This window comes from Podarcis erhardii, assembly GCF_964252035.2.
Source record: "Podarcis erhardii genome assembly, chromosome: 13".
Lineage (NCBI taxonomy): Eukaryota > Metazoa > Chordata > Lepidosauria > Squamata > Lacertidae > Podarcis > Podarcis erhardii.
In genome coordinates this window covers 9,924,715-9,930,714 of record NC_138502.1, presented here as the reverse complement: position 1 = coordinate 9,930,714, position 6,000 = coordinate 9,924,715, and positions in this window count along the sequence as shown.

The following is a 6,000-nucleotide window of genomic DNA, read 5'->3' as shown; positions in this document are numbered from 1 at the left end:
TTCATCAAAACCATACCAGATATAGGATTTTCTAATCAACTCCATGAAATGGCGGAGGAGGCATGTGAGATTATAAATATTACCATGGAAAGCACAGTCAATACCGTGATCTTCCATGGTGACTTTCAGGCAATGTTAAACTTAAGAATCCTGCTCAGGTTCTCACAATTTGGGGATGTACCAGTGAAGATGAAGGTCTGGATTATGACAGCAGATGTGGATTTCACATCAATTCCCATTCAAAGAAGCTGGGACATTCATTTCATCCATGGATCTGTAACCCTTGCAGTCTCCTCAAAGGAGGTGGCAGGATTCCAGGAATTTCTGCAAATGAGGAACCCAACACTGGAAAAAGAGGATGGTTTCCTGTGGGACTTCTGGCAAAAGGTATTTGATTGCTCGCTCCCCAGCTCTGGTGAAGATGAGAGGGATGGAAATAACTGCACTGGGGAAGAGAAACTGGAGTCTCTTCCTGGATCTGTTTTTGAAATGAGCATGACTGCCCATAGCTACAGCATCTACAATGCCATCTATGCTGTGGCACATGCTTTGCATGCCATGTATTCTTCCATATCAAAGTGCAGGGCACTGTTGAATGGAGACAGATGGAAGGACCAGAATAAGAAGTCATGGCAGGTAATCCTATTCAGTGTGATCCAATAACCTGAGATTTCAACTTGCATTATATTTCCCTACTCGGAACAGGGACATGCAAACATATTTCAAATGGCAACAATTTGCATCCAAAGATGCCAGTTTATTTCTCTTTCTTTTTTCCAGCTCCCCCACTTTCTGAGAAGCACCCCATTTAACAACAGTGCTGGAGATGAGGTTTCCTTTGACCATAATGGGGAATTAGTAGCTGGATTTGATATTATCAACTGGGTGACATTCACAAACCAGTCCTTCCTTAGAGCAAAAGTTGGGAGGATAGATCCTCAGGCACACTCAGAGAATCTATTCACCATTTCTGAAGATGCCATCATATGGCCCAGCAGGTTCAATCAGGTAGGACATGTGTACTTAAACACATAATTAAATACCTGTGCAATATTCAAAAAATGTTTCCGTCTTCAGACACGAAAATAGGTCTGTTTTGTGTATAGCGCTTCCTGCTTTCTATCACATGGGCTGCTTTGGAAGGAAGGGGGAAATATTGATTAAAATAATAATTAAGCAAATCAACCCTAATTTCCATCTACAAATTCAATTTGGTACATAAGGCACCTGTTTTTTCAGGAACACCATGTAAACAGGTACATATTTAGCAACCACCAGTGTCAAAGGACAAATCTGAAAACAAAATTGTACAGCAGCCTTCACCAATTGATGCCTTCTCATGATGGTGCAAGCCTGGAGGCTACAGGGGGGTTGGTGAAGGTTGCTGCAAAGCCTAATATTATAATGCTGAGTTAAAAAAAAAACATAACCAATTAAAGATGAGTCAAAAGATTGGAGGAAATGGTTCATTTTTCATGTTCTGAAATAAATTTTAAAAATCAGTATCCTCAGTTTCATATATTTTGCCTTTGATAAACGTCATCTTAATTTATTGGCAGACACACCCTCTTTCAGTGTGTAATGACAATTGCCTTCCTGGTTATCACAAGACAAAGAAGGAAGGGAAACCATTTTGCTGTTATGATTGTCATCCCTGTCCAGAGGGGAAGATTGCAAACCAGAAGGGTAAGAAATGCCATTATATCCATCATTTATACTTCAAGGTGCATGGGCATTTTTGGCTCAGCACCAGCAGTTCCATACTATGTACAACTTAGCCTTTATTTACTCAGATGCTATATACAGGATGTATGGGTGTGGGTGAGGGTACACATAAGTACGTATTTATTCAGGAATTTCACATTAATTTCTTCCAGATATGGATAGCTGCTTTCAGTGTCCAGAGAACCATTATCCAAATATTAACAGGGATTTCTGCCTCCACAAAGTTATAACCTTCTTGTCTTATGAAGAACCTTTGGGAATAGGTTTGGCCATTGCTGCTCTCTCCCTTTCTTTCATTACAGCTCTGGTGCTGGGAACCTTTATGAAACACCATGGGACGCCCATTGTCAAAGCCAATAACCGGAGCCTTTCTTACACTCTCCTCATCTTTCTCCTGCTTTCTTTTCTTTGTGCTTTTTTATTCGTTGGTCGACCCAATGCAGTGACGTGCCTCCTTCGACAAACCACTTTTGGTATCATCTTCTCAGTGGCTGTTTCTTGCATGTTGGCCAAAACCATCACCGTGATTCTAGCTTTCATAGCCACCAAGCCAGGATCCAGAATGAGGAAATGGATGGGGTGGAAAGTGGCTGCCTCTATTATTCTTTCATGCTCCCTTATTCAAGTCACTCTTTGCACTATCTGGCTGGCAACCTCTCCACCATTCCCAGAATTGGACATGCATTCTGCTATCAGCGAGACCATTGTACAATGTAATGAAGGGTCAGATGTAATGTTTTATTGTGTATTGGGCTTCATGGGTTTCTTGGCTACTGTCAGTTTCACTGTGGCTTTCCTAGCCAGGAGATTACCAGACACTTTCCAGGAAACTAAATCAATCACCTTCAGCATGTTATTGTTTTGCAGTGTTTGGTTATCCTTCTTCCCCACCTACCTGAGCACCAAAGGCAAATACATGGTGGCTGTTGAGATCTTCTCCATCTTGGCTTCCAGTGCAGGATTACTGGGTTGTGTCTTTTTCCCCAAATGCTACATTATTTTGCTGAGGCCTGATTTGAACAAAAAGGCACATCTAATAAAAAGAATATGTTAAAATAACAACAACCTGTTGTCTTCTGTGATTGAAAGCTACAGTATGTTATTTAAGCTTTTATAAGATTTCTCATACTGTAGCACTGTGCTACAGTGCTTAATTACTGGGTATATGTATATTTCTTTGGGAATGTGTGTGAGATTTGTCTCTTTCTAGTCAAACATGTCTAGGATCAAAGCAGACATGAATATCTGCTTCCATTTCTAAACCACCCTGAAGCCATTCCACTGAAGGACGTTAAAGATTAATTTGAAATAGGTCAATAAACTAAAGTGAACCCTGAACTGTTATTCATTTTAAATAGTTTTATTATTTATTTATTAGATTTATGTATATACCGCCTTTCATCATAAAATCTCAGGGTGATTCACAATAGTAAACTGCCTTTCCTTTCACAATAGTAAATATTAACACTGGAACCACAGTTGTGTCCAAATTAGCAGATGACAATGCCATTTTGCTGGATAATGTTCCAAGAGTTCAGGAATAACCTTTTTCACATCTGATTCCACCCATTAGAAAAGTATGTCTTTTCATGTGATTTGGATGCACTTCTGAATGCATGTCCTCACTTTCCATATGTTCTAGCTAATCATGTGTAATAACACAGGATGAGAGCAAAGGTGGGAAACTATTTTGGCTGGATGCCCAAAAATGTGAAAAAATGGAAGGTGAGCTGGTTTCCAGTCCATTGCCACCTTACTTCCTGTACAAGCCTTTTGGTCTATATACATATGTATGAAAGCTACATCATTAGTGGCACCCTTTTTGCAAAAAGATTGACATCAGGTATAATTGGCATGAACCTGGACATGTGTTGACCAACATGGGTGCAAGAATGTCCTAATGAAACCCATGGCTTCTAATTCTAAAACTAGGCCCCAAGCTTAGAAATAAACCCAAAATTGTTTGTTTTACACACATAATAAAAACTAAAAATAAAATAAAAATGGCATAGCTCTCATATCATTATGGATTAATTTAGTGGCTGTGATCATATACACAACTATTCAGAAGTAAGTCCCACTGAGTTCAATTGTGCTTACTTTCGGGTAAGTGAAAATAGAATAGCAGTCTATGTGTGCTTAACTTTGGCTGGATCATGCCCATGTTTACTTCACAGTTCTGCTACACCTGATGCCTTACTGAACACAATACTTTGGGGAGTATGATTTCTCACTCTGCATAATTATCCAATGCCATAATTATTCACTTACTGCAGCCACAGTCCAAATGACATTGGAGATTTTATTTTTAAAATCCTATTATAATAGCCCCTGAACTGGACAGAAAAAGGCTGAGGTACACACAGTGCTGTGTCACCCTTTGTGCAGACTACTTTCCCTTATATATTAAGACAGAAGCCAACAGATCACTTGAGCATCAGACTCTAAAGCCATTGATACCAGGATGTGGTAAACAGATAGTCACTAGAAGATAATGATCAAGATAGGGACAGTGAATTCTTTATCAAGGGACAGCAGTTTTGCCTTCTGGATGACAGGGTACTTTCAGTCCTTGCGACTCATGGTTTTGTTGCTATTGCCTCAAACTGATTGCAAGTTGGCTCCTGTTGTGTGCACCATGAATGACCCCCTCCAGGTGCGATATCAATATTTTCAGCCAGGGGACCTCATCGTCGGTGGGATCACTTCCCAGCTCTTCTCCTTTTCTGAGGGCGCAGACTTCAACACACACCCCACACCAAAGTATGATGTTGAACCTGTGTAAGAAAACCATATATTTGTCTCTAAATTATATACCTGGAGGTTATATACAATCACTGTGCATATAACTGGTAACAAAGGGTAGATTATATAAATAAATGATAGAAACCATGGTTTATATAAAAAACATGCCACTCACGTTTGTCCTTGAGAGAGAATGGTGTTCATGTTTTTGAAGGAAAACACACTTGCAGTTTCCTTGTTCCAACAATTTCTATACAACAATTTGAGGAAGGGTTGTGGCTTAATCGTAGGGCACCTGCTTTGCATGAAGAAGTTCCCAGGTTCCATCCATGGAATTTCCAGATAGAGCTGGTGGAAAATCCCAGTCTAAAACTTGGAGAGCTGGTGCCAGTCAGTTTTGACAATACTGATCTCAATGGACCACTGCTCTAGCTTGGTATACGGCAGCAATCTATGTTCCTATGTACATAGCAGTACCTCCAGGATTTATAGTATCCTCAAATTTCATCTTCGGTTTCCCACTCTGTGACCTTGAATGCTCTTTTCTCTCTTTTTATCTGAGCTGTCAGACAGGATCTGAGCACTCAGTAAGGGTGTTCATAGCAGAAGGTGAACATATGTGTTCCATGCAAATGTCCCAGGTCCAATCCCTAATACTTCCAGGTAGGTCAGGGAAAGTCTCCGCCTGAAACACAGGCAGCTATAGATTTCTCCAGTGGGAAAGAAGTTGAAAATATATTCAGAAGTACAGGAAAAGGATTCCCAGATATTACTACAATACAAGCCAGCTGTTGGCATTGTCTTAGATGAAGGCAGATAACAGTGAAATTCCTCAAAATATCATAACCATGTTTTCCTTTTAATTTCCTTATGATCCCCAGCAATAATAAATATGCGGCACTTTATAGAATATATTGCAAGAGACACTGAAGCAGACGTTCCCACAGAAGCAGCAAAGTGTGAGGAAGTAGTTCATCATGTAGACTATCACTTCTTACACATTACCTGTCTTTTACATTAGTGCAATGCTGAAAAAATATCAACATGCCCTGTCCTTTGTATTTGCTGTGAAAGAGATCAATGAGAACCACAAGATCTTACCCAACATCACCTTGGGGTTCCATGTTTATGACAGCCACTTTGATGCACAGGTGACTTACCAGAATACTCTGAACCTTCTATTTAATCAGAAGAGAACCGTTCTCAACTTCAACTGTGACATGAAGAAGAACCCCGTTGCTGTCATTGGAGGACTTGATTCAGAAACATCCCTCCACATAGCCACTATCTTAGGGCTTTACAAGATACCACAGGTAAGAGACATCAACTTCATCTGTTTCCCATTTACCAGACTCAACGACTCTGCTGTGCTTATCATTCTCATGAGAAAATTGTCCTATACTATCCATTGTTTGTAGGGACGCGGGTGGCTCTGTGGGTTAAACCACAGAGCCTAGGACTTGACGATCAGAAGGTCGGCGGTTCGAATCCCTGCGACGGGGTGAGCTCCCGTTGTTCGGTCCCTGCTCC